This window comes from Aythya marila, assembly GCF_965140915.1.
Source record: "Aythya marila genome assembly, contig: HAP1_HAP1_SCAFFOLD_382, whole genome shotgun sequence".
Classification (NCBI taxonomy): Eukaryota; Metazoa; Chordata; class Aves; order Anseriformes; family Anatidae; genus Aythya; species Aythya marila.
Window position 1 is genome coordinate 47077 of NW_028137363.1, and position 24579 is coordinate 71655.

The 24579-nt window shown below is 44.6% G+C and overlaps 1 pseudogene across 1 annotated transcript; it reads left to right on the forward strand.

Annotated features, from left to right (window-relative positions):
• Positions 1-359: 359 nt before the first annotated feature.
• Positions 360-3820, forward strand: LOC309890869 (zinc finger CCCH domain-containing protein 11A-like; annotated as a pseudogene). Its single transcript has 7 exons — positions 360-413; positions 614-733; positions 1513-1636; positions 2067-2269; positions 2949-3068; positions 3574-3654; positions 3771-3820. The product of its transcript is annotated as a zinc finger CCCH domain-containing protein 11A-like (transcript).
• The last annotated feature ends 20759 nt before the right edge of the window (positions 3821-24579 follow it).

Genomic DNA, 24579 nt, shown 5'->3' on the forward strand with positions numbered 1-24579 from the left:
TCCAGATGTGCTCCAGGTCATATTATTGAGGATGTGGAAGAGAACGCTTGCTGACAAAGCTCCTGGCAGCTTTACAGAACTTTAATATTTAGTTAGTTCATGTAACAGCTGATTTCAAGGCTTTGCTCTCTTTGAGAGACTGATAACTTGATTTGATTAACTGAAGAAAGCTGGAAAAATGTTTGTTCCTCATTATTTTTCACTTGTTACTTTCTTTGGGGTTACTTTTAAAAAGAAGATTTCACTGATCACAAGCCAGTAGAAGACTTTCAGCCCAAGCAAGGGTGAAGACAGCTCTCTCCAAGAGCAGAGGAAGTCCCTGTGGAGAGAACCCGAGCTTGTTAGCAGAACTCGTCGGCATGTCTAAACAAGGAGACGATTGCTACTTCTATTTCTATTCTACCTGTAGCAAGGTATGGCTGGCTTTCCTTTGCTTTGCTTTTTTTCCCCCTTTTTTTCAGGAAGGAGTAGATTAGGAGGAGGAAGCACACTGGTCTTTGGTTAACTTGAGAACCAGATAGATTGTGAATTCAGTTGTAGCACCATTAGGCAGCAGCATGGCCATTTTTGAGGCTGTACTCTATTTTCCTTGTTGGTTTCCTTTTGGTTCCAGGGAGACAAATGTGCCTACCGCCACTGCGAAGCTGCTCTGGGCAATGAGACGGTCTGCAAGCTGTGGCAGGAGGGTCGTTGTTTCAGGAATGTCTGCCGATTCAGACACATGGAAATTGAGGTGAGTGCCTAACAATGTGTTCTCAAAATAAATCCACAAAAGCATTTTTCAGTGCCGTAGGTGTACTGATTGTGCTTTTGCAGGATAGATTTGTTTGCTTCAAAATCATACTGGTTTCTGTTACCAAGAGAGGGGGTGGGAGGAAGCAGAGGGAAATAAAATCAATGCCTTAGGTATGTCTTAGCAAGATATTTGTTTATTTTTTTTTATTAGATGCTGACAGTTTTCTCAAGAGATGCAGAATAGCTGTTAAATAGACTGCTAAAACCTGCTGGAGCAGGGGGGTAATAAACAGGCTGTTCTATCCTCATGGGAGCAGGCTTGATAATGAACTATCAGGTGTCTTCTGACCCACAGTCCTTCAGATAACGCTGTTGTAGCTGCCTGGGGTAGGAAGTGGGGAAAGTTAAAGGTGCAGCAGAACTAAGTCTCCAAGAAGTAGTTCTAGACAGGGTTAACCTAGGCAATTTCAGATGTTCTTTTTCCCTCTGAATAATCCTAGTATAATCCTAGGTGTATTAGTTTAAGCCACCCTCAAGTGATGTCTGAGAGTGCCTGTCTTCTCAAACTGAGTGATGACCAAACTAAATGTGCATAGTGGTTACAGCTTATGCAAACTTTGTGAATATGCCCAGAAATACTACACTTAACTGAGAAACTGACCTTTGGAATGCTGTTTCAGCACTGTGTTGTGACAGCTGTCACGATCTGGAGCTGTGCATCTCTTTGCAAGCCTCAGGTGCATGTTATCACGAGCTTTTCTTTCTTTCTGTCTTCAGAAAAAGCGCAGTGAGATTCCTTGCTACTGGGAGAACCAGCCGGGAGGCTGTCAGAAAGCCAACTGTGCTTTTCATCATGCAAAGGGACGTTACATCGATGGACAATTCTTACCACCAAGCAAGAGTGAGTTTAGGTCCTTTTTCTTTAAGCGCTGAAGAATTAATTTTGAGTATTACTTAGTGGGTGCCAATCCTGTAGGGGGCGTCAGGTAACTGTTCATTTGTGAGGGCAGGAAAAGGTCTGCAGTCATAGGTGTACTGCACCGAGTGTACTGCTGGTGTTTGTTTTCTGCTTTCGTGCTCAGCTTCTCTTTGCTTTGTGTGATGTTTGCCTTGCAGTTTGCTTCCTGTTGTTTCCTCTTTTGCTGGGTGGTAGGGAGATGTGTTGTTGTTGGAAGGGAAATCATTGTTCACGGTGTAAGCAGTGATGGGATGGGCAAAAGGAGATGCTGAATTCGTTGTCTGTGCGGGTTATCTGCCTTTGCTACCATCTCTTTGCATTGTGGTCAAAGTTTTAAACTGCCATATTACCGATGATCCTCCTCTTCCTCTAGCTACACTGCCAAGTCCGCCTGAGTGCGCGGACGATGATCTGAAAGTGGCTCAGATGTCACTGCAGCAAAACAAACTTTCTGTCCAGTCAAATCCCTCTCCACAGCTAAGGGGGTGACGAAAGTGGAAAACTCTGAAAATGTCCCAAGCCCTACACACCCTCCAGTTGTAATCAATGCTGCAGATGATGATGAAGATGATGATGGTGAGCATGTTTTGGTTCTTGGAAGGAATTTGTGCTGTAAATGATTGTGTAAATCTTTGTTTCTTGAAGGAATTTGTGCTGTAAATGAATGTGTTAAATCTTTGGTTCTTGAAGGAATTTGTGCTGTAAATGAATGTGTTAAATCTTTGGTTCTTGAAGGAATTTGTGCTGTAAATGAATGTGTTAAATCTTTGGTTCTTGGAAGGAATCTTTGCTGTAAATGAATGTATAAATCACAGATGACCTGAGGTCTGACTAGCGATAGGGCAGGCAGTCTGGCCAGGTCACTGGTGGCTTTGTCTGGCAGTCAGTGGACAGAAGCTGAAACGTTGGAGGAAAGCTTAGAACCACTCCTGGCTTTAGCTGGTCTTTTGTGTAAAGTTCTATGTGAAACTAGGAAGGAAATTTCTTTTTTCTGTCTGAAGAGCAATGTGTTGTGTAGTAGTTAAAGCTGCAGAGAGAATCTAGAGTCCTAGATGTTTTGTCCTAGTGTATTCTACTTAGGAGTTCATCAGGTCAGTGTAGCTGTTTAAAAACAAACAAACAAACAAACAAACAAACAAAAACAAAACAGCAACAAAGTTTTTTATATGAACCATGGGCTGAAGTGTCACTGCATGAGCTACGTAATCATGACCAACCTGGTCTATGCATAACTGAATCGATTTTTCCCCTTCAGACCAACTTTCTGAGGAAGGAGAAGAAACTGAAACTCCCGTCCAGCATCCAGCTGCGGAAGGCAAAAATGGATTACGGGTGATTTCCACTCGGAAAGGCAGTTCTATTACTACTAAACAAGGTATGCCAGCACCTTAGTAGGATAAATCAGAAGAACTTGACAGTTAAGTCAAAAGCAGCGTGGTGTAAAAACACAACAAAATGTAGGGGTGCTGAATGGAGTCGGTTATTTCCATGATCTCATTTCTGCCATTAATACCATCATGTGCCCATTGGGTCAGAAAGGTGAACTCCTTTTCTTTACTTTTGGAGAACAAAACAGGGCCACAGCATGGAGTTTAAATGGCTGCACGTGCAGCCTTGCAACCACTGTTGATAAGCCATATCTAACGATAGAGGGATCTAATATTGTGTAAATGGATTAAAATTAAAACTACATTTTGAACCCTGAAGGATGAAAGGAGGGGCAAAATGCCATTGGTTCTATGGCTCTTTCACTTGTGAGGAGTGTTGACAGGCTTTATTCGAAATACTTCAGAAAGTTCCTGAGCGCTAAGAAGCCTGAGGACCTGTGGTCCTCAGTGAGTGCCTCTAAGCCTGTCTCATGAACTGTTTCCTGTTTTCAGAGGGCAATCTGAATTTTGGAATAAAAACACTTGAGGAAATCAAATGGCAGAAGATGAAGGAAAAAAATAAGAGACACGGTGGTGAGTTAATATTGCCTACTTTCTTATCCTGTTCACGGCAGGTGATGGTGACTGGGAGCTGCTTGAGGGACAGACTTCCATTTTTAGCTGGGGGCATAAAGCAACCTGATTCTCAGCCAGCTGGTATTCGAAATGGGAGTTCAAAGGGCAACCAGAGGCAAATTAGTCACCTCTCTTCTTTACATGCTCTGCTTGCTGTATTTTTGACAGTAACAAATCATTTAAAGTTTTTTGTTCTTTGTGATAGTTTTTTATGTTGGGTAAACTTCCTTACGTTTTGGTTGCTCTGAACAGAAGGTTCTTCAAGATCTTCTCTTCGTCCCGTTGATTCTATGATTTTTCCTGCTCCAGAAGAGGAAAATGTCCGGACAGTGGTGAGAACTGTGACAGTGTCTTCCAAGAAAGGTAATAATGAATGCTTTTGTTTTGATTTCATTACTCCTAAACTGGAGGGTTAAGCAATAATTAAAACAATTCACCCATGTTAGCCTTCTGGTGCTGCCTTCTGTTCAAAACGTGCTTTTATGCTTAAAGTCCCTGGTTGTACTGGAAAGATTTGGTGCTCAGGTTAAGTGCAGTGGCAGGAGAAAAAAAAAAGTGTCAGTATGCCAATAGGGGGGTAACTGAAAACCAGAAGAGTAACGAGAAGAGCGAGCTGTAGAAGCCAGTGCTATATAAGAAGCAATTTCTGAAGCATTAAAGAGGCGTACAGTGGCAGGTGTGGACACAGTATGACAGGAGTTTGTGTATAAATTGTTTAGAGCTGTGCAAATGCCTTTTAAAGGGAAAAAAGTGTGGAAGTACTTTTACTCGTAGACATTCACCTTAGAAAGGAATATTTCTCAGCATTTGCACCTAAGAATATTCTGCTTGCTTATGCAGCTTTGTTCTGCACAAAGTATAGGTGTCAAGCAGACTCAGATTCACTCTCTACTATCTCAGCTGGAATTTGAAGCAAGCACTGAGACTATTAATATTTTTTTTTCCATGTTAATTATAGTTAAAATATGAGTTTGTGTGGTTTAGCTGTCAAAACAGTGTCTGACTAGGGTTTTTTGGACATGGGCTGACAGGATAATATTTCTGTTGGCTACTGGTTTCTGTGAAATAGAAAAAAAAAATCCCTTTTGTTTTAGGGGAGGAACCTGTGGTTCGAGTAGATCTTGCTGATAGACAAGGAAAACGGAAAGCCTCCGCGGGTGAGAACTTTTTACGAGCTGTTACGTAGGTGCTGCCTTCTATATATGACTGCATTAAAGAGTATTTGTGATGTATGAAAGGAAAATACATTGCAGTGGAGATCTGTGTTGACGGCAGAAACGGAAAAAAAAAAAAAAAAATCATTTAGCAGCTGAAAGGCAATTCTATGAAAATATGCTTGAAAAAGAGAAGCTTATTGTTGACTGTTCTCAAACCTTCCTGCAAAGAAAAGTTCTTACAATATTCCTTGTTTTCTCTGAAGATGATGTAGGCAGCCTTCCAGTGAAGCGCAGCCTTGCTGAAAGGCTGGGGAAGAAGGTAGAGGCTCCGGGAAATACTGACAAAGCACCCAAGAGAGAGACAGGTACTAAACGGGCATCTGGATTGGATTCCTGGGTTTCGTATTTAGTCTTTCTGTTTGTCCTTTTCCAGTGATGTTTCTTTTTGCATGTTGGCTGAGGTCGTAATCACTGGGATTCAGAGTTACCTTTCCTGTCTTGTTTTGAAATGTGAACCTGAAGTTGACATTATGCAGCCTCCCTAATTCGTTCTTTTTCTGTTTTGCAGTTCGAGTTCCCAAGTCTCTGAAGGACAGGCTGGGATTACCTCCTAAACAGACCAGTACTGAGAGAGGTAACAGCTAGATATTAAATATGCTTTCTCCTCCTTCCTTTCCACGAACTTGGACTGCTTTCATACATCCCTACAAACTAATTTAAACGAAAACAAAGAACTGACGCCTCTTGCTTGAGTGCTGAAGCTCTTCTGACAGCCACTATCAGAACTCTGGCTCTAGGTGTGTGTTTATTTTCTACTTGTGCCTTGTCGAGGTTTTTAGCTGCTTCTGTGAACCGTTACGTACAATTAGAATAGAACCACTGCCAGGAGCAGGAATTTGAAATGCAATCTGAAAAAGTAATAAAGTAAAGCAGCATTTCTGTGTAGCAGTTCTCTCTGGATAGGGCTGGTCTTCAAAATACAAGTGGCTCAGAGGAGGAGGAGAATGTTGTTCTAAGGATATTGTTCTAAGATGCATTATTGGGAACGCTCAAGATGAGTTTTCCTTAGTGCTCTGACAAATTTTGGAGACTTAAAATATTGCTGGACTCTCTTTAAATGTTGGTGCTTCTCCTCATTTCTTGATGATGACAGGGAAGGCTGCTAAGCCGATGGGAGAGATCCATGTGAAAACACTGGAGGAAATCCGTCGTGAGAAAGCTCTTCAGAGACGCGAAACTCAAGCCAAAGCCGAGGCTGAAGGGCACGGTAAAACTGAAGATTCCAGCGCAGGGGCAAGAGCTGCTCGTGCAGGTCGCATCCAAACTTTCTCTGAAGCCTTGTCTGAAAAAAAGAATAATCGCTTGGTAGAAGAGAAGAAAAAAGCAGGAGAATGCCATAGCAAGAGCAAAATTCAGGGTGAGTCCAAGAAGCAGCTCGCTCTGTCCGGGCCCAGCAAAGGGCAGGCGAAGGAGCCGGCAGGAAAAGTCAAGCCAGAAGGAGAAGTGCGTGTTAAAACCTTGGAAGAAATAAAGCGTGAGAAAGCTCTGCGGATGCAGCAGAGTGAAGGAGATGTGCCAGCTCCCTCAGCACAACCCGGACCTGCCCCAGCAGAGCAGAAATCTTTATGGAGCACAAAACTAACAGGTAATAAGATGCTTTAATGCCTGCCCCAGTGAGGTGCTTCCCATATTGAGCAAGTTCAGTTTGCTCAGGATCTGCTTCATGGATAAATGCTGAATGGCTTGCACATTGTAGCCTTTCTCTCTCTCTCTCATGGGACACAAGGAAATAAATGCACAAAGGAAACAAGTACCCAGCTTTCTTTATTTCTGCCGTTGACAACACTTTTTTTTGTCTTTTTTTAAAGCACCTGAAAAAGAAGAAAAGAAGGCAGTGGAATTGAACCGGCCTTTTCCTAAACTTTCCTCTGGACCTGATGTACAGGTGAGTCCTCTGTGAAGACACACATACATTCGTACAATTTCTGATAATTCTGACAAGTTTTGTTACTCACCGTGTGCCACCCTCTTGAGTGTGTTCTTACCCTTCAGCAGCTGGTAGGAGCTGCAGTGCAGTCTAAATCCTATCGCCAGCAGCATTTCCAGACAACTCTGTAATCCTCAAACTTGGAATCAGTCTGTTTATACCACAGCAACAAAGAAACCCTGTTAGCACCAGCTGAAATCTACACAGTTAACGTGGAGGGAATTCTTTTTGTTCTTACTGACTTGATCTGTCAGACATGAAGGATTTAATACAGAAGGCCAGAGTTCTGTGTTCAAGGAAATCAATCTGTCAGTGGATACTGTATAGGGGAACTTGTATGACTTTCTGCTGCTTAAAAAGAATGTGATAAATAGATGTACAGCAGAACACCCTAGCTGTTTAAAGAAGCTTGCCATAGTGGATATTGCAGATATGTGAGACTGCGTCCATAGTAAAGCATGGCTCTTGTTACAGGCAGAATTTTATGGAAAAAAACAAACAAACAAACAAACAAAAAAAAAAAAACAACAGTAACCTGAACGAGATTAATATGCTGTTCCACATCAAGACCATTTTGGAGGGATTGCTGATCAGATTTTCTTAACGAAATCTCCACGGATTTTATTTATTTTTTTTGTCCTATTCATGCACTACTTTTCTTTCCTTCTAGCCCACTCAGCAGAGTGGAACTCGTAAATGTCCAGAGAAGAGCTTTGAAGAGAGACGGTGGGAGAAGTGGCAACAGAGAGAACAACAAGAGAAGCTTCGGCAGGAGGAAGCTGCTGTCAAATCTACTGCTGGCTTCTTTAATACTGAACCAGCAGGGAAAGTGGCAGCTCAATTTCAGGGCCAGGAAGCTAAAAGTAAGTGTTGAAGGTTAAGAGTTACTTAGGTTGTCTTCTGAAATACAGACAGAAGATGACAATTCTCATGCTGTAACTCTGGCTGGGTGCATTTTGCCACGCAGTGCTACGAAGCGAAGGGTGTACTTTCTTTTTCTTAGTTTGCTTCTTTTCCTGCCAGCCAGATGTTAGGTAAGGAACGGGAGACTAGAAAATGACACTACAAATGTGGACTTTGTAGAACAACTTAACTGTGGGACATCACTGCAAGGGAGAGGAAGCTGGTACAACAGTTGCATACACTCTTGTCCTACTATAACTGCTGCTTTTTCCTTTCCTAGCGGGAGCAGGACTTTAAATATAAAAGCTGTCTATATTTGTGAACCTAGCGTGCACTTAGGATTGCTATGTGTCTGAGGTTTCCCTTGTCCTGGATTATTATTTACTGTAGCTCTTCGGTTTCTTTGTTCCTTTGTATGGATTGTTGGTAGACAGAGTTTACTATGTGGAAAAGATTCCTGAGAATCCAGGCAATGGCGGTGTAATTGTGCTGGCCAAATGCATTTAACTGTGTAGAAGGACTGTGGAAATGATTAAGAGAACCTGGATTTTTCCTGAGGCAGAGCAAGACTGTATCAGTTCTCTCTTCCTTTTACTCTAGCCAACTTTATGACATCTGTGAAGCCTTCGCGTGGGAAAGTCACTTTCCCCAAGAAGAAGGCACTGAAACGTAAGGCACCTGGGAGTTATCCCTCTGCCATAGCAGCTGTGGAACTACAGACTGCCTTTGATGCTGACATGATGGGACCTCCAGCCAGAAAAGCAGCCATGGTAAGGCCAGGGGCTAATGCAGTGATGGATCCCATGTTAAATTTCTACCCTCCTCTATTTGAAAAGGTGGAAAACTCAAACGTTCTGCAGGCCTTCTGTTTCCTTTGAAATCCAGTAGCTGTCTCCAGGATGCTTGTAGAACCCTTCTGTATTTATGAGATGAATGGCACTCTTTAACCGGTACTCTGATGCTGTGATTTCTCTGGTGTGGGGGATTTTGTCCATTAATGCCATGTTCTTAAAAGACACCAGATCATGAGTAACCTCCAGGGGAATGTGAACTTTCTTCAGGAGCAACTTGGTTTTGTATTTTGGCCACGGCTCCGCAATGCCAGAGGAGAAGCAGTGTGGAGGAAAAAGCTATTAAGGAATCTTTTACCCATGTGTCATAAATACTGTTTTGCTGCTTTCTAGGGTGTTTCAGACGTGCCGGAGCACGTCCCAGCCATCAGACTTGAAGAAAATCCCCAAAACAGGTGACAACCCCAACTTGTTCTTTTTCTTAATCAGTGTATATCCCCAGGGAAACAAGTTCTGTCACATGTGGGAAAAAATGAGGGTTCTGAGATAACTGAAGCCAAAATCCATCAAAGGAATAAGTCACCTGAAACCACTTTCTAGCAGCTAGCAGGATTGCTTAATTAGGCTTTCTTGAAATGCTGCAAGTCAGCACAGCTTTCCGGTGACTTCTTGGGTTGTCTGAATACCTGAACGAGGATGAGGTGAAGTTCTACTTCCTCGTGAGGTGATAGATGATGAGTAGTGTCCTCTGCCTTTTGGTCCTCAAGAATGCCACCTCAACTCCAGGTGCCCTGGCTTCACAGATAAAGCCCCAGACTGAAAAATGTACCTGGTAACACATCGGGCTCTAAATGTAGCCCTGGGTTGATTGATAACAATCCCTGTGTAAGATTGGAGCGTAGGAGGGCTTGCCTACAGTTTTAAGAGCCAGTTTGCAGGAAAGGGATTTCCCGTTAAGAAATGGCATATCCTGATTGTTCTTTCTTGCTCTCCCAAGACCTGAAGTGCATCTTGGAAGCCCGGAAAGATTTGAGGAGCAGATGGAGATGGATCTCGAGACCTCGACCTCAGCTTCTTCCCAGCCAGAAGAGGCACGGACACGCCGGCTGAGTTCCACAGGGAACGCGCCCTTATCTGCGGATGAAGATTTTGAGAAGCTACTTTGGGAAATCTCAGGAGGCAGACTGGAAGCCGAAATCGACTTAGACCCAGGGAAGGACGAGGATGACCTCCTCCTTGAACTCTCCGAGATGATTGACAGTTGAACTGCGTAGTTCTACGGTATAATTAAAAAAAAAAAAATTAAAACTGTTCTTCTTGTTGGATACCCCGAGGTGATCCTTTTTCTAACTGAGGCTTTGCAATGAGACTTAAAGCACAGTCCGAAGTGGTAGAAATTGGCAGGATCTGCGCTCAGTTGTCCTAAATTTCCCTGCTGGTCAGAGTTAAGGTCTTGTGCATCCATTCTGTAACTATAGGTGGTTACCTTCGATATCAAGAGGACAAAGCACTTCTTTTGGCACAGAAAGATCTCCATTGGCACGCCATGGTGGCTGCAAATCGATCTTCTGATGGAGCGATGCTCTGAAGGCTTAAATGTAAAGCTTCTTCCTTCCTCCGCCCTTGGCACAACTCGATGTTGGGCACATTGTGAAGCTTCGGTGTTCTGATTTCTCGGACAGTTGATAGCCAAATCCTGGAGTTACTATGTCAACTCTTGACTTTTACTCGTGTATGCCATTGTTTTGACTGTACCCGTGTCAGATGATGAAGCTGTAGGGGTGGGAGGGAGCAGAATCGTTATTCCAGTGTGTTGTGGACCAAATTTGCTGCCAGGAATGGGGGTGGGGGTCAGCCCACCCAGCCTTCCTTTCAATTATCAGGGAGGATCAAATGGTGAAAAGCAGCAGCTCTGCCATGCGGCTCCGCTACCCCCACTCCCTTCTCTTGTGCTATACCAAAGTTCCCCCAGGCTTTGGTTGGTGCTTTTTGCTGGTGTGAGGACTCCGGGGCGAGCAGTCGGGACTCTGCCACAGTCACGGGGTCGATGAAGGGTTGTTTAAGTGCCTCTTGGTTTTAAAACTTGCTCCCCTGAGCTGCTGGCTCTGCTGCCTGCTACAGCAAATGTTCGGGTGCCATCAGCATCGCACTTGGGCGTGGGCACTGACCCTGCGGAGGACAGAGCTGAGATTCGGGTGTATTGTGTACCCTGCCACCAGCCATCGATTTTTTTCCCCTAGCAGATCAATTTTGAATTATTTTCCGAACTTTTCGCGGCACGGTAGGCACTTCCCGCTATGATTTGTGAAGCTGTGGGGGCCCTCAGGCATTTGCTGCTGGCAGAGGAAAAGCGCTTGTCGAATTTGTTGTAAATACTTAATGTTTGGACAAAACCACGCGTCTCTGTGTGTGTGTGTGTGTGTGTGTGCTGTGATGCCCCGGCCCCACCAGGGAAAACCTCCGCCGACGAAACTGCTGCTGGAGCTCACGCAGGCCTTCATCGTGCCGAAGGACTTCACGGGGACTTCTGCCGGCTCAGAAATGGGGGAGAAAAAGCAAAATCAGGAGGAGGAGAGCTCAGAGACTGCACCCACCTGCCCTCGCTTTCCCTTCACCCCAAGAAGCCCTGTTCTACCATCAGCCTTCGCCTCTTCTGCCTGCGGTGCTGGGAGCGGGAGCGGCGAGGCGGCAGCAGCCATGGCGTACCGCGGGCAGGGCCAGAAGGTGCAGAAGGTGATGGTGCAGCCCATCGTATCCTTCCTGCGGCTGGGGGGTGCCGGGGAGGTGGGTGGGGGGCGGCTCGGACCTCAGGGGGCTCGGCCCGGGCCTTGAGGCCTTGTCGCGGGGCCCTGAGGCCTCGCTGTGGGGTTTGGGGCCTTGTCCCGAGCCCGGAACTGTCGTCCCCGTGCTGAGCCCTTAACGCAGCGCCCCAGAACCTCATCTTCCGCTACCTGCAGAACGTGAGTACCGCGGGGAGGGGGCGGGGATGGGGATTTGGGGAGTGTGGGGGGAGTGGGGAGGGTCTGGGGATTCCCCTCGGTGAGTTTTCGGCTCCTGGCTGTGTCCCGGGACGGGTTTGTGGGGGATGGAGAGCTGTGCGGTGTGCTGGTGGGCACAAGGAGCCCGGCATTTCCCCCTCGTGTAGCCGGGCGTGCAGGGGTGTTCCCTTGTGACTGGAAACGTGTTCTTCACCAAACGTGTAGTATTCACCCGATGGTATAACGCTCAAATGTCAGATTGCACATTGGAACTGCCCCTGAGAGTTGCTCCTCGGAGCGTTTGGGAGCTGTCGTGGCTGTGGCTAGCAGGTATTTCTGAACACATGAGAGAACAAAAGTGCTCAGTGTTTGTGGCCCGACTTACTCTCCTCCTTCGTTCTGCAGAGGTCGAGGATCCAGGTGTGGCTCTATGAGCAGGTGAACATGCGGATAGAAGGCTGCATCATCGTGAGTATCCGCACGTCCCCATGTTACATCTTTCATTTTGCCTCATTCACAATCGTGTTTTTTGGTCAAGAAAAGTTATCACAAGGAAAAAGAGATTTGTACTTCTCTGCCTTTCCCCTCGCCCTGCCCTTCCCTCCCGCTCCTGAGCCCTTCGTCAGGCCTTGCTGGGCCCTCTGTCCGGCTGTCTGTCTGTCCATCCGAACCTCTGGCCATCTGTCCCACCACCCTGCCCCGTCCCTGCCCTCTCCCTAAGGAAGCAAAGAGTCCCCGGTCTGCCTTCATGGGGGGGGGGGGGAGGGAGAGGGGAGGTTCTGCTGCGAAAAAAATGAAAGATTTCCCCCTTAACGGGCGCCTTGCGAGTTCTTTCGAGTTCCAACCTTCTGCCTTCCTTCCGTAGCAGTGCCTCTAAGGGGTGCGCTGTAAGGCAGCCCTCATCTGGCGCGTTGCTCCTCCGTTCCCCCAAGGAACTGCCTTCAGGATCTGACTAACTCTGGATGCACCCGGTTGTTGCCTTAATTTCTCCTTTAGCTTGCTGAAAACAAGCCGGTTGGGTGACCTTTTGCGTTTCTCGCTTAAAATTTGGATCGAGGAGGTCTGTGTTTCCTTACGCTGATGTCCACGCTGAAGGTGCAGAAGGGTTCCGTGCTGTTGCTTGGGTCAGCCTTGTTGCCAGGTTTGGAATGTTTAGCCTACCGGTGCTTCGGTGCTGTTGGGCTGCACTCAGAGTGTGAGCTCTGGGCGTTATTTCTCAAATACTGCGTTATTTGAGCGTACAGACCCGAGATATTCTGCGGAGAGGTGATTTAAGGCACGTCAGAACCACCGCTGCGGCATGTGCCAGCGTCGGACGCCCGTTCGAGTGATCGGGAGGAGCAGGTGAGTTGAATTTGGTGCTGGGTGGCGAGGTGGTGTTGGGGGAAGAGCTAGGCTAAGGAGAGCTTCCTCTTGCTCTGCCCCTTCCCATCTCAAATGGCCGCTTCCTGGGGAGATGGGTTCGTTGGGAGGTTAACTACAACGTTACAGTGAGGATGAGGAATCATCTTTAGTCCCGTAGGTATTTGCTGCCAGGCCGCAGCGTTGATTTCAGAAATTGTATTTAAAAAAGGGAAAAGAAAGGAAAGATGTATTCTTTAACATACTCTCTTTTCTCAGAGAGTAGATGGAGGAGCTTCAGCCGTGCCCTTCCTCCGGAAACAATTCCCAGTGTCTGCTCAGACACTGAGGAGGAAAATGGAGGAGAGCCACCCGATAGAAATAAAGGAAAGAAGGGGTCATGGATTAAGGGAAAAGCACTACTTAAAAAATTGGTGCTCTCTAAAAACGGGTTAAGGGTTTGGGACCTGCAGGTGCTGCCTACACCTGTGTGCGTTGCAGTCGTGCCTGTTGCCACTGAGCAAAACGGGGAGAGCTGCTTTGTCGAACGCGGCGTGTTAAAGCACGTGCCACTGCCTGGAAGAAAAGCACGGACTTCCCTCGTGTGGGCCTTCTTCCCTAGCGATCTGTGGTTTACCTGATGGTTTCCCATAAGCTGAGAATGTTTAAAAGAAAAAAAAAAAAAAAAAACAAAAATCAAAAACCAACACCAACGTTGAGAGTGGTGAAGCAGATCCTCACGTGGGGACTCAGAATCAGCGGTGACATCACCATGCGAAGCATTGTGTGTGCTTCGGGTTGGGGCTGCTGCGAGCCTCGCAGCGGGGAGGGAGAGCGGATCCGGGGTGCCTCTGTGTCAGCCCTCTGCCCTGGTGGCTTTGTGAGCACTGAGAGTTTGACTCCTGTGTTCCCAGCTTTCGCTTCCGCACCTGCGGTGTGGCAGAGCCAGCGAGCTGCTTGCTCAGCTGGAGGAGGAAGAGGAGTGACCTCAACATTGCCGAGGTAAAGCACAATTATTGAAAAGATTTGGCAAAGATGTGGGTTGTACCAGCGCGGCTGCTGCAGCTGCAGCAGATCCTGGAGCATTGGAGAAGATAGAGAGGGTTTTCTTCATGAAAAGAATGCTGTTAAAAGTGTTTTCATGCCAGAAATTAGGATAAACGCCTCTGTTGTTTGACATCCTCTATTGAGCTGGCACATTGGCATTACAGCGTACCTGGCACGCTGTTTGTATTAAAAAAAAAAGGTATTTTATTCAGGGCAGGCCAGAAACCTGCCTTGGCACTTGCACATCGCAGCAATGCTTACAGACCCTGCATCCTGGCTGCCAGGCCAGGATCTAAATCCGATGGTGCTGTTGGTAAACTGAAGCTCAGGAAGCGCTTCTGGGTTTTTTTGTCCTTCCATGTGAATTTTTACCCTGTGAAGATGGTGTATTAAGCTATTTTCGTAACAACAAATAGGTTTAAAAGCAGTTTCAGTTTAACATCTACACGCTTGGGTGTTATTAAGAGAGCTTTGTATACTGAGCTGGTGCTTGGTAGGAGAAAAAACATCAATCTTACCTGGGAAACCTGGACCCCCTCAGCTACATACTGCTATGAGGAAACTCAGATGTAAGAACACACTTAAATAACACCTCACCAGAGCTGTTGTGCTCCTGACCACCAAAGGCACCTTTTTCCAACACCGTCGTACTGGAAGTTGATGCAGCTGGTTCCATCCGTAACGTGTGACTGTACAGTGCTGTAAAAGAACTATTTTTTCACAGCTTTGGAGAAAGTGAAGCAGAGAAAACCACGCATAACCACTGATACCTGGACCCCAAACTGCCACAGGCTGACGGTGATGCCCACTGGATATCTCCTGATACCCTGCTGCCTTCTGACTGCTCCAGCAGAAGTCCCGTTTTAATTAGCCAGCAGGTCCCTCTGAGGGAGGGACTTTGCTAAAACTCCTGCCGTAGGAAGTATCCTACGGGAGCCAAGTTGCTAAACTGATGTGTGGTTTTCCCTTAACCCCCTCACCCCTGACTTTCCAGCTCCTGACAGCACTGCCAACGTGTGCAGTGTCACCGTGTGCCATCTAGGTGCCAGCTGCCATGGTTTATATATTGTAAAATTAGTGATTTGGGACTCGTGAGCACTGAGGAGAGGCTAGCAATTGCTTAAGAGCTTTCCTTGTGTCGCTCTGGGGCAGGGAGATGGGTGAAACATCTTAGGCTTGAAAGTGATTCCCTGCAGAGTGACGTGCTCAGATCTGCACAACAGATCTGTCATTTTGGTCACCTTATTAGATCCCTGCTTGAGAGGTTGCTTGCAAGAATCGATTCCTCTTCACCTTGATGTGTCAAGCTAAAGACAAATCTGTGCCGAAGCACTGTTTGATCAGACGAGTGCCTCAGTTCAGGATTGTTCTTTGACAGCTACAGAAACAGCAGGACGATCAGCGCCTTCAGGAACAGATGAATTTGATCTTGAGGCTGTCGTAAAACAGGTCCCTGAAGTCTGAAGACTTCAAATAGTTTGGGCCAGCAAGGAGCAGCTGTACGTGGCGGCTGCGGTAACTCGGGGCTCCGAGTCTCAGAGAGCGTGGTGAAAGGTGACCCCCAGCTGGCTGCTGGAGGAAGCTGAGGCAGCGTTCAGCTCTAACCTTTGCCTTCTTGGCTGGCATCTTTGCACTCCTGCTGTCAGTGGGTGTTGAGTGTCCTTCCCGGCAGCCTCAGAACGTGCCCTCAGATGTAGGCAGCGTTTAGCAGCTAGAATTCCCTCAAATAGAAAGAGTACAAATGATGCGTTTTCTGCTTTTGCTTTGGAACTCTTAGCTTGAGGTTTTCCTGCAGGCCATGAGGTTTCTTGCAGCAGCAGGGATGAGTTGTGTTAGCAAGAGGCTGTTCTGTGCTTCGACTGTGGGAAGATGAATGGTTACGTGTGCACCGTTAAATATAACTTGACACCTAGCACACCGCACTTGCAGCCTGTGGGGTGCTTTAACAAGCAGGTAAATCAGCAGAGGCTGTTTTGCAGCCGGGGTGATGCTGGGTGATTAAAAAGCAGGGGCAGAACAAGGAGTTTCTAGTGTTTGTTCTTGCTTGTCATCCGACTCTCCACTTCCACTGTTCTTTAAACAAACAAACAAACAAAAAAACAAACAAAAAAAAACAAGCAAGGGGTAAGCATCTTAATATCTTTATTATAAATGGAAGGCACAAAAGAGGCCAGCAACAGAGACTGTCCAAGAGAAATGCTTTGTGCTTTATAAACAAACAAGGAAGTACCCTTAGGTGGGTGTGATAATCCTCCTCTAATGCGTTTTTGGGGTGCAAAAATAGATTTGTTCCTTTCTTGCTCTTCTCTGCAGGACAAAGGCAGAATAGGCACTGCAAAGTTAGACCAGGGAGGTCAGTTTGTTCCGTACTGAGAAAGACAAGCCTGTAAAACAAACTAGACAGATTTTCTTTGTACTATTCATCTTCCTTCAGCAAAGGCAAAGCTTATGACACTTGTTGGTGTGTATTTCCAGACCCCCAGCTACTGGCACTGTAGCGCATCTCTAATTCTTTGGTACAAAAGGTTCAAAATCTCTTAATGCAAAAATTTTACCAGCACCCTGGAGCAAAAAAAAAGAAATCTAAAACCCTTACCAACTTCTATTACAGACCTGCTGAGTGCACCAGAGTTACTCATTTTTATTCAGGCTTTCAGGGGCAACTTCAGTTGGTTTAGCGCTTGGATTGCTATGTTGGCAGATGTCAGTTTAAAAAAAAAAAAAGCTTTTGAGGTCCTTTTTAAAATGAGACTGCTTTTTTGGAATTTGGAATACTGCAAGGTATCGTTGGTTTTGCTTTCTTCCCATTCCTTAGACCAGATCCATTCAGATTCTGAACAGCGTTCCCGGTGTGTTCAGGAAAATGGAAGGCAACAAGCAAAATGATGAGCTCCTTGGGCAGTCAAAAGAGCTAAATCTGGAGAGTGTTTTGAGTCAAACTTCCATGCTAAGGAGCACCAGTAATTGTTAGAAGTAGCTGCAGAGGAACCTGCATGGCACTGGGTGTGTTTCTGAAGGTGCTAAAGGTCCGAAGTGACGATTCCTATCCATACTAAAGAAGAGAAGGAAACCTTGCACTTAACTACTGTTTTTATTCCCTTTGTCCAGCAGTCAAAAGCAGTAACTAATATGAGAACCCAACTTTTCCTCTCTTTATTTTAGATTTGGGAAAATTCCCTGCCAAAACAATATTTCCTGGAAAATTCACTAGTGTTTGTGTGAGTAAAAGCTTCCAACCTTTTATTATTAATTTGTAAGAACTATTTCATCCACTTTTGTCCAGAAGAGTCAGAAATAATTTGCACAGAAATGTGCAGCGTTTTAATGAAAGGATTCAGAATCACTCTGAATTGAACTTTATCTGGTCTGGTTGCAGGTTTTGTGACATTTAGTGTCTTTAAAAAAAAAAAAAATCAAAATTTCTGACTTCATATCAGAAAAAAAGAAAAAAAAATGCTTGTGGCGAAATAAAATCTGTTGCAGCTCTGCTCATCGAAAACTCATTGGCTGTTAAATTGGACCTAAGTCGTCTTCTCTAACCTTTCATGATCCTGCAGCAATGGATGATGATGGATATATGGATTAGGGAACAGCACGTGATGGCAAACCTGTGGTATTTGCTACTGTACTGGGTCTGGCTGGAATGTTTACTTTCCCTGCAGCAGCCCATACAGTGCCGTACTCTGTACTTGTAGCTGGAACAGCAGTGTTATCACACCAGTGTTGTGTGTACTGCTGAGCAGCACTGGCACAGCATTGGGCCTTTCTCTAACCCTCCTAGGGGGTGGGCAAAAAGGTGAGGAGAGAAACATCACTATGGCAGCTGACCTAAACCAATCAAAGGGATATTCCCACTCAGCAATAAAAGGTGGAAACAGGAAGAAGAGGGGAGGGGTGGGCTCTCGTTGGGAAAACGTCGGTCCTCCTCTCGAACACCGGCTGCGTGCGTTGAGGCCTTGCTTCAAGGACGTGGTCAATCATGGCTCATTTGTGGGAAGTAGAGAGTAATTTCTTTCCTCTGCACTTCCATATAGCCTTCATTTATTTTGTTTGTTTGTTTTCCTCCCTTCTTTTTATTTTTCCTTTTCCCCTCCCTTTTCCCCTTTCCCTTTTTATTTCCCCTTAGTTAAATTGTTTAGTTCATGGTAGTCTTTATTTAATTATTATAATTTTTTCCCTTTAATTAAATTATCCTTATCTCAACCCGTGAGTTGTTCTTTGCTTTACTTCTCCCCCTCCTCATCTAAAGGAGGGGGAGTGAGAGAGCGGTTGTGGGGTTTAGCTGCCCAGCACGGTAAAACCACCACAGCTACAGCGCAGAAAGAAAAACCAAATTGCTTCCAAAAAATCAAAGTAATTCAAAATCCTTGGTATCATGCAGCCGTGCCACTGGCAAAGTGAGCATTCCCCTGCCTCTCAAAGCTTGCTGTACCCTTGATCTGCTGTCTTGCTGCTGTTAATTGATTGCAACTCTACACGTCTGATCAGGGCTACGAGTTGTTCTCGATATGGAGATCATACAACATCTACTGTGCACGCTTGTGTGTATAGATATGTTTATCCTGTATGCATGTACATCCGTATGCATATTTGTGTGCTGGCCCCCAGATCCCTCATGTTACAAAGCATCGGCCTCGAAGGCATACTCATCAAAATCTTTTGTAGAGCCTCCATTTTTTTCTAGTTCCCTCAAAATGAGAGAATTTTTACGCGCTCTCTGTGTCGAAAAGGCAAAAATTCTGATTTTCACTGTCGCTCTCGCTAACTTTCTCTCACTCCCTCCTCGTGTGTGTATAAACACAGATGTGTGTATGCGTATGCACATCTGTGGATTTAGATGCACTGGTATGTTTTTTGCTGTACAGGTAATAAAGACGGGGAAAGGTTTTTGTGTTTTCTTAATAGGTGAAGAAATCTTGAAGACCAGAGATTGGAACATGCTGAATTTTAAATTAAAAAAAAAAAAAAGTTAAATTGTCCGGCTGTGGAAGATGGAGCCTCATTTTTGCAGCCACTTTGAATCACGAGTTCATCTCTAAATGCGCTGGTTTTTTTGTTTTTGTTTTGTTTTGGTTTTTGGTTTTTATTTTTTTGAAGAGCTAACTAACCGTGGCTGCATCCAGTCTGTGAGAGCATTCAAATGGACTTGCTTCCTCTCTTAGTTATAAGCTGTTTAAAAGCGCATCCTATGTTTGAATTGTGGATGAGAGGTTCCCTTGGCAAAGTGAGGAGGAAAATTCTTCCTACCCCTTTATTATTAATTCACGGATTCAGTCTTGGTTCGGCCTACAGGAGCAGTTAACTGGAAGCCTTTGAAGATCGATAACTTTGCTGAGGTTTTCCAGGTAGGTGAAATCGAAGACCCACAGGGCCTGGAACGTGCTGTTTAATGCGTCCTAACTGTGTTCTAGAGAAGTTATTTGTAGCCATAGTTGATTATTGACTTGCATGTATCATCAGGTGGTTTTTTAAGGAGTGACTCCGTTTTCAGGCTTCCAGATGTGCTCCAGGTCATATTATTGAGGATGTGGAAGAGAACGCTTGCTGACAAAGCTCCTGGCAGCTTTACAGAACTTTAATATTTAGTTAGTTCATGTAACAGCTGATTTCAAGGCTTTGCTCTCTTTGAGAGACTGATAACTTGATTTGATTAACTGAAGAAAGCTGGAAAAATGTTTGTTCCTCATTATTTTTCACTTGTTACTTTCTTTCGGGTTACTTTTAAAAAGAAGATTTCACTGATCACAAGCCAGTAGAAGACTTTCAGCCCAAGCAAGGGTGAAGACAGCTCTCTCCAAGAGCAGAGGAAGTCCCTGTGGAGAGAACCCGAGCTTGTTAGCAGAACTCGTCGGCATGTCTAAACAAGGAGACGATTGCTACTTCTATTTCTATTCTACCTGTAGCAAGGTATGGCTGGCTTTCCTTTGCTTTGCTTTTTTTCCCCCTTTTTTTCAGGAAGGAGTAGATTAGGAGGAGGAAGCACACTGGTCTTTGGTTAACTTGAGAACCAGATAGATTGTGAATTCAGTTGTAGCACCATTAGGCAGCAGCATGGCCATTTTTGAGGCTGTACTCTATTTTCCTTGTTGGTTTCCTTTTGGTTCCAGGGAGACAAATGTGCCTACCGCCACTGCGAAGCTGCTCTGGGCAATGAGACGGTCTGCAAGCTGTGGCAGGAGGGTCGTTGTTTCAGGAATGTCTGCCGATTCAGACACATGGAAATTGAGGTGAGTGCCTAACAATGTGTTCTCAAAATAAATCCACAAAAGCATTTTTCAGTGCCGTAGGTGTACTGATTGTGCTTTTGCAGGATAGATTTGTTTGCTTCAAAATCATACTGGTTTCTGTTACCAAGAGAGGGGGTGGGAGGAAGCAGAGGGAAATAAAATCAATGCCTTAGGTATGTCTTAGCAAGATATTTGTTTATTTTTTTTTATTAGATGCTGACAGTTTTCTCAAGAGATGCAGAATAGCTGTTAAATAGACTGCTAAAACCTGCTGGAGCAGGGGGGTAATAAACAGGCTGTTCTATCCTCATGGGAGCAGGCTTGATAATGAACTATCAGGTGTCTTCTGACCCACAGTCCTTCAGATAACGCTGTTGTAGCTGCCTGGGGTAGGAAGTGGGGAAAGTTAAAGGTGCAGCAGAACTAAGTCTCCAAGAAGTAGTTCTAGACAGGGTTAACCTAGGCAATTTCAGATGTTCTTTTTCCCTCTGAATAATCCTAGTATAATCCTAGGTGTATTAGTTTAAGCCACCCTCAAGTGATGTCTGAGAGTGCCTGTCTTCTCAAACTGAGTGATGACCAAACTAAATGTGCATAGTGGTTACAGCTTATGCAAACTTTGTGAATATGCCCAGAAATACTACACTTAACTGAGAAACTGACCTTTGGAATGCTGTTTCAGCACTGTGTTGTGACAGCTGTCACGATCTGGAGCTGTGCATCTCTTTGCAAGCCTCAGGTGCATGTTATCACGAGCTTTTCTTTCTTTCTGTCTTCAGAAAAAGCGCAGTGAGATTCCTTGCTACTGGGAGAACCAGCCGGGAGGCTGTCAGAAAGCCAACTGTGCTTTTCATCATGCAAAGGGACGTTACATCGATGGACAATTCTTACCACCAAGCAAGAGTGAGTTTAGGTCCTTTTTCTTTAAGCGCTGAAGAATTAATTTTGAGTATTACTTAGTGGGTGCCAATCCTGTAGGGGGCGTCAGGTAACTGTTCATTTGTGAGGGCAGGAAAAGGTCTGCAGTCATAGGTGTACTGCACCGAGTGTACTGCTGGTGTTTGTTTTCTGCTTTCGTGCTCAGCTTCTCTTTGCTTTGTGTGATGTTTGCCTTGCAGTTTGCTTCCTGTTGTTTCCTCTTTTGCTGGGTGGTAGGGAGATGTGTTGTTGTTGGAAGGGAAATCATTGTTCACGGTGTAAGCAGTGATGGGATGGGCAAAAGGAGATGCTGAATTCGTTGTCTGTGCGGGTTATCTGCCTTTGCTACCATCTCTTTGCATTGTGGTCAAAGTTTTAAACTGCCATATTACCGATGATCCTCCTCTTCCTCTAGCTACACTGCCAAGTCCGCCTGAGTGCGCGGACGATGATCTGAAAGTGGCTCAGATGTCACTGCAGCAAAACAAACTTTCTGTCCAGTCAAATCCCTCTCCACAGCTAAGGGGGTGACGAAAGTGGAAAACTCTGAAAATGTCCCAAGCCCTACACACCCTCCAGTTGTAATCAATGCTGCAGATGATGATGAAGATGATGATGGTGAGCATGTTTTGGTTCTTGGAAGGAATTTGTGCTGTAAATGAATGTGTAAATCTTTGGTTCTTGGAAGGAATTTGTGCTGTAAATGAATGTGTTAAATCTTTGGTTCTTGAAGGAATTTGTGCTGTAAATGAATGTGTTAAATCTTTGGTTCTTGAAGGAATTTGTGCTGTAAATGAATGTGTTAAATCTTTGGTTCTTGGAAGGAATCTTTGCTGTAAATGAATGTATAAATCACAGATGACCTGAGGTCTGACTAGCGATAGGGCAGGCAGTCTGGCCAGGTCACTGGTGGCTTTGTCTGGCAGTCAGTGGACAGAAGCTGAAACGTTGGAGGAAAGCTTAGAACCACTCCTGGCTTTAGCTGGTCTTTTGTGTAAAGTTCTATGTGAAACTAGGAAGGAAATTTCTTTTTTCTGTCTGAAGAGCAATGTGTTGTGTAGTAGTTAAAGCTGCAAAGAGAATCTAGAGTCCTAGATGTTTTGTCCTAGTGTATTCTACTTAGGAGTTCATCAGGTCAGTGTAGCTGTTTAAAAACAAACAAACAAACAAACAACAAAAAAAAAAACAAAACAGCAACAAAGTTTTTTATATGAACCATGGGCTGAAGTGTCACTGCATGAGCTACGTAATCATGACCAACCTGGTCTATGCATAACTGAATCGATTTTTCCCCTTCAGACCAACTTTCTGAGGAAGGAGAAGAAACTAAAACTCCCGTCCAGCATCCAGCTGCGGAAGGCAAAAATGGATTACGGGTGATTTCCACTCGGAAAGGCAGTTCTATTACTACTAAACAAGGTATGCCAGCACCTTAGTAGGATAAATCAGAAGAACTTGACAGTTAAGTCAAAAGCAGCGTGGTGTAAAAACACAACAAAATGTAGGGGTGCTGAATGGAGTCGGTTATTTCCATGATCTCATTTCTGCCATTAATACCATCATGTGCCCATTGGGTCAGAAAGGTGAACTCCTTTTCTTTACTTTTGGAGAACAAAACAGGGCCACAGCATGGAGTTTAAATGGCTGCACGTGCAGCCTTGCAACCACTGTTGATAAGCCATATCTAACGATAGAGGGATCTAATATCGTGTAAATGGATTAAAATATGGATCTAATATTGTGTAAATGGATTAAAATTAAAACTACATTTTGAACCCTGAAGGATGAAAGGAGGGGCAAAATGCCATTGGTTCTATGGCTCTTTCACTTGTGAGGAGTGTTGACAGGCTTTATTCGAAATACTTCAGAAAGTTCCTGAGCGCTAAGAAGCCTGAGGACCTGTGGTCCTCAGTGAGTGCCTCTAAGCCTGTCTCATGAACTGTTTCCTGTTTTCAGAGGGCAATCTGAATTTTGGAATAAAAACACTTGAGGAAATCAAATGGCAGAAGATGAAGGAAAAAAATAAGAGACACGGTGGTGAGTTAATATTGCCTACTTTCTTATCCTGTTCACGGCAGGTGATGGTGACTGGGAGCTGCTTGAGGGACAGACTTCCATTTTTAGCTGGGGGCATAAAGCAACCTGATTCTCAGCCAGCTGGTATTCTAAATGGGAGTTCAAAGGGCAATCAGAGGCAAATTAGTCACCTCTCTTCTTTACATGCTCTGCCTGCTGTATTTTTGACAGTAACAAATCATTTAAAGTTTTTTGTTCTTTGTGATAGTTTTTTATGTTGGGTAAACTTCCTTACGTTTTGGTTGCTCTGAACAGAAGGTTCTTCAAGATCTTCTCTTCGTCCCGTTGATTCTATGATTTTTCCTGCTCCAGAAGAGGAAAATGTCCGGACAGTGGTGAGAACTGTGACAGTGTCTTCCAAGAAAGGTAATAATGAATGCTTTTGTTTTGATTTCATTACTCCTAAACTGGAGGGTTAAGCAATAATTAAAACAATTCACCCATGTTAGCCTTCTGGTGCTGCCTTCTGTTCAAAACGTGCTTTTATGCTTAAAGTCCCTGGTTGTACTGGAAAGATTTGGTGCTCAGGTTAAGTGCAGTGGCAGGAGAAAAAAAAAAGTGTCAGTATGCCAATAGGGGGGTAACTGAAAAACAGAAGAGTAACGAGAAGAGCGAGCTGTAGGAGCCAGTGCTATATAAGAAGCAATTTCTGAAGCATTAAAGAGGCGTACAGTGGCAGGTGTGGACACAGTATGACAGGAGTTTGTGTATAAATTGTTTAGAGCTGTGCAAATGCCTTTTAAAGGGAAAAAAGTGTGGAAGTACTTTTACTCGTAGACATTCACCTTAGAAAGGAATATTTCTCAGCATTTGCACCTAAGAATATTCTGCTTGCTTATGCAGCTTTGTTCTGCACAAAGTATAGGTGTCAAGCAGACTCAGATTCACTCTCTACTATCTCAGCTGGAATTTGAAGCAAGCACTGAGACTATTAATATTTTTTTTCCATGTTTCCATTATAGTTAAAATATGAGTTTGTGTGGTTTAGCTGTCAAAACAGTGTCTGACTAGGGTTTTTTGGACATGGGCTAACAGGATAATATTTCTGTTGGCTACTGGTTTCTGTGAAATAGAAAAAAAAATTCCCTTTTGTTTTAGGGGAGGAACCTGTGGTTCGAGTAGATCTTGCTGATAGACAAGGAAAACGGAAAGCCTCCGTGGGTGAGAACTTTTTACGAGCTGTTACATAGGTGCTGCCTTCTATATATGACTGCATTAAAGAGTATTTGTGATGTATGAAAGGAAAATACATTGCAGTGGAGATCTGTGTTGACGGCAGAAACGGAAAAAAAAAAAAAAAATCATTTAGCAGCTGAAAGGCAATTCTATGAAAATATGCTTGAAAAAGAGAAGCTTATTGTTGACTGTTCTCAAACCTTCCTGCAAAGAAAAGTTCTTACAATATTCCTTGTTTTCTCTGAAGATGATGTAGGCAGCCTTCCAGTGAAGCGCAGCCTT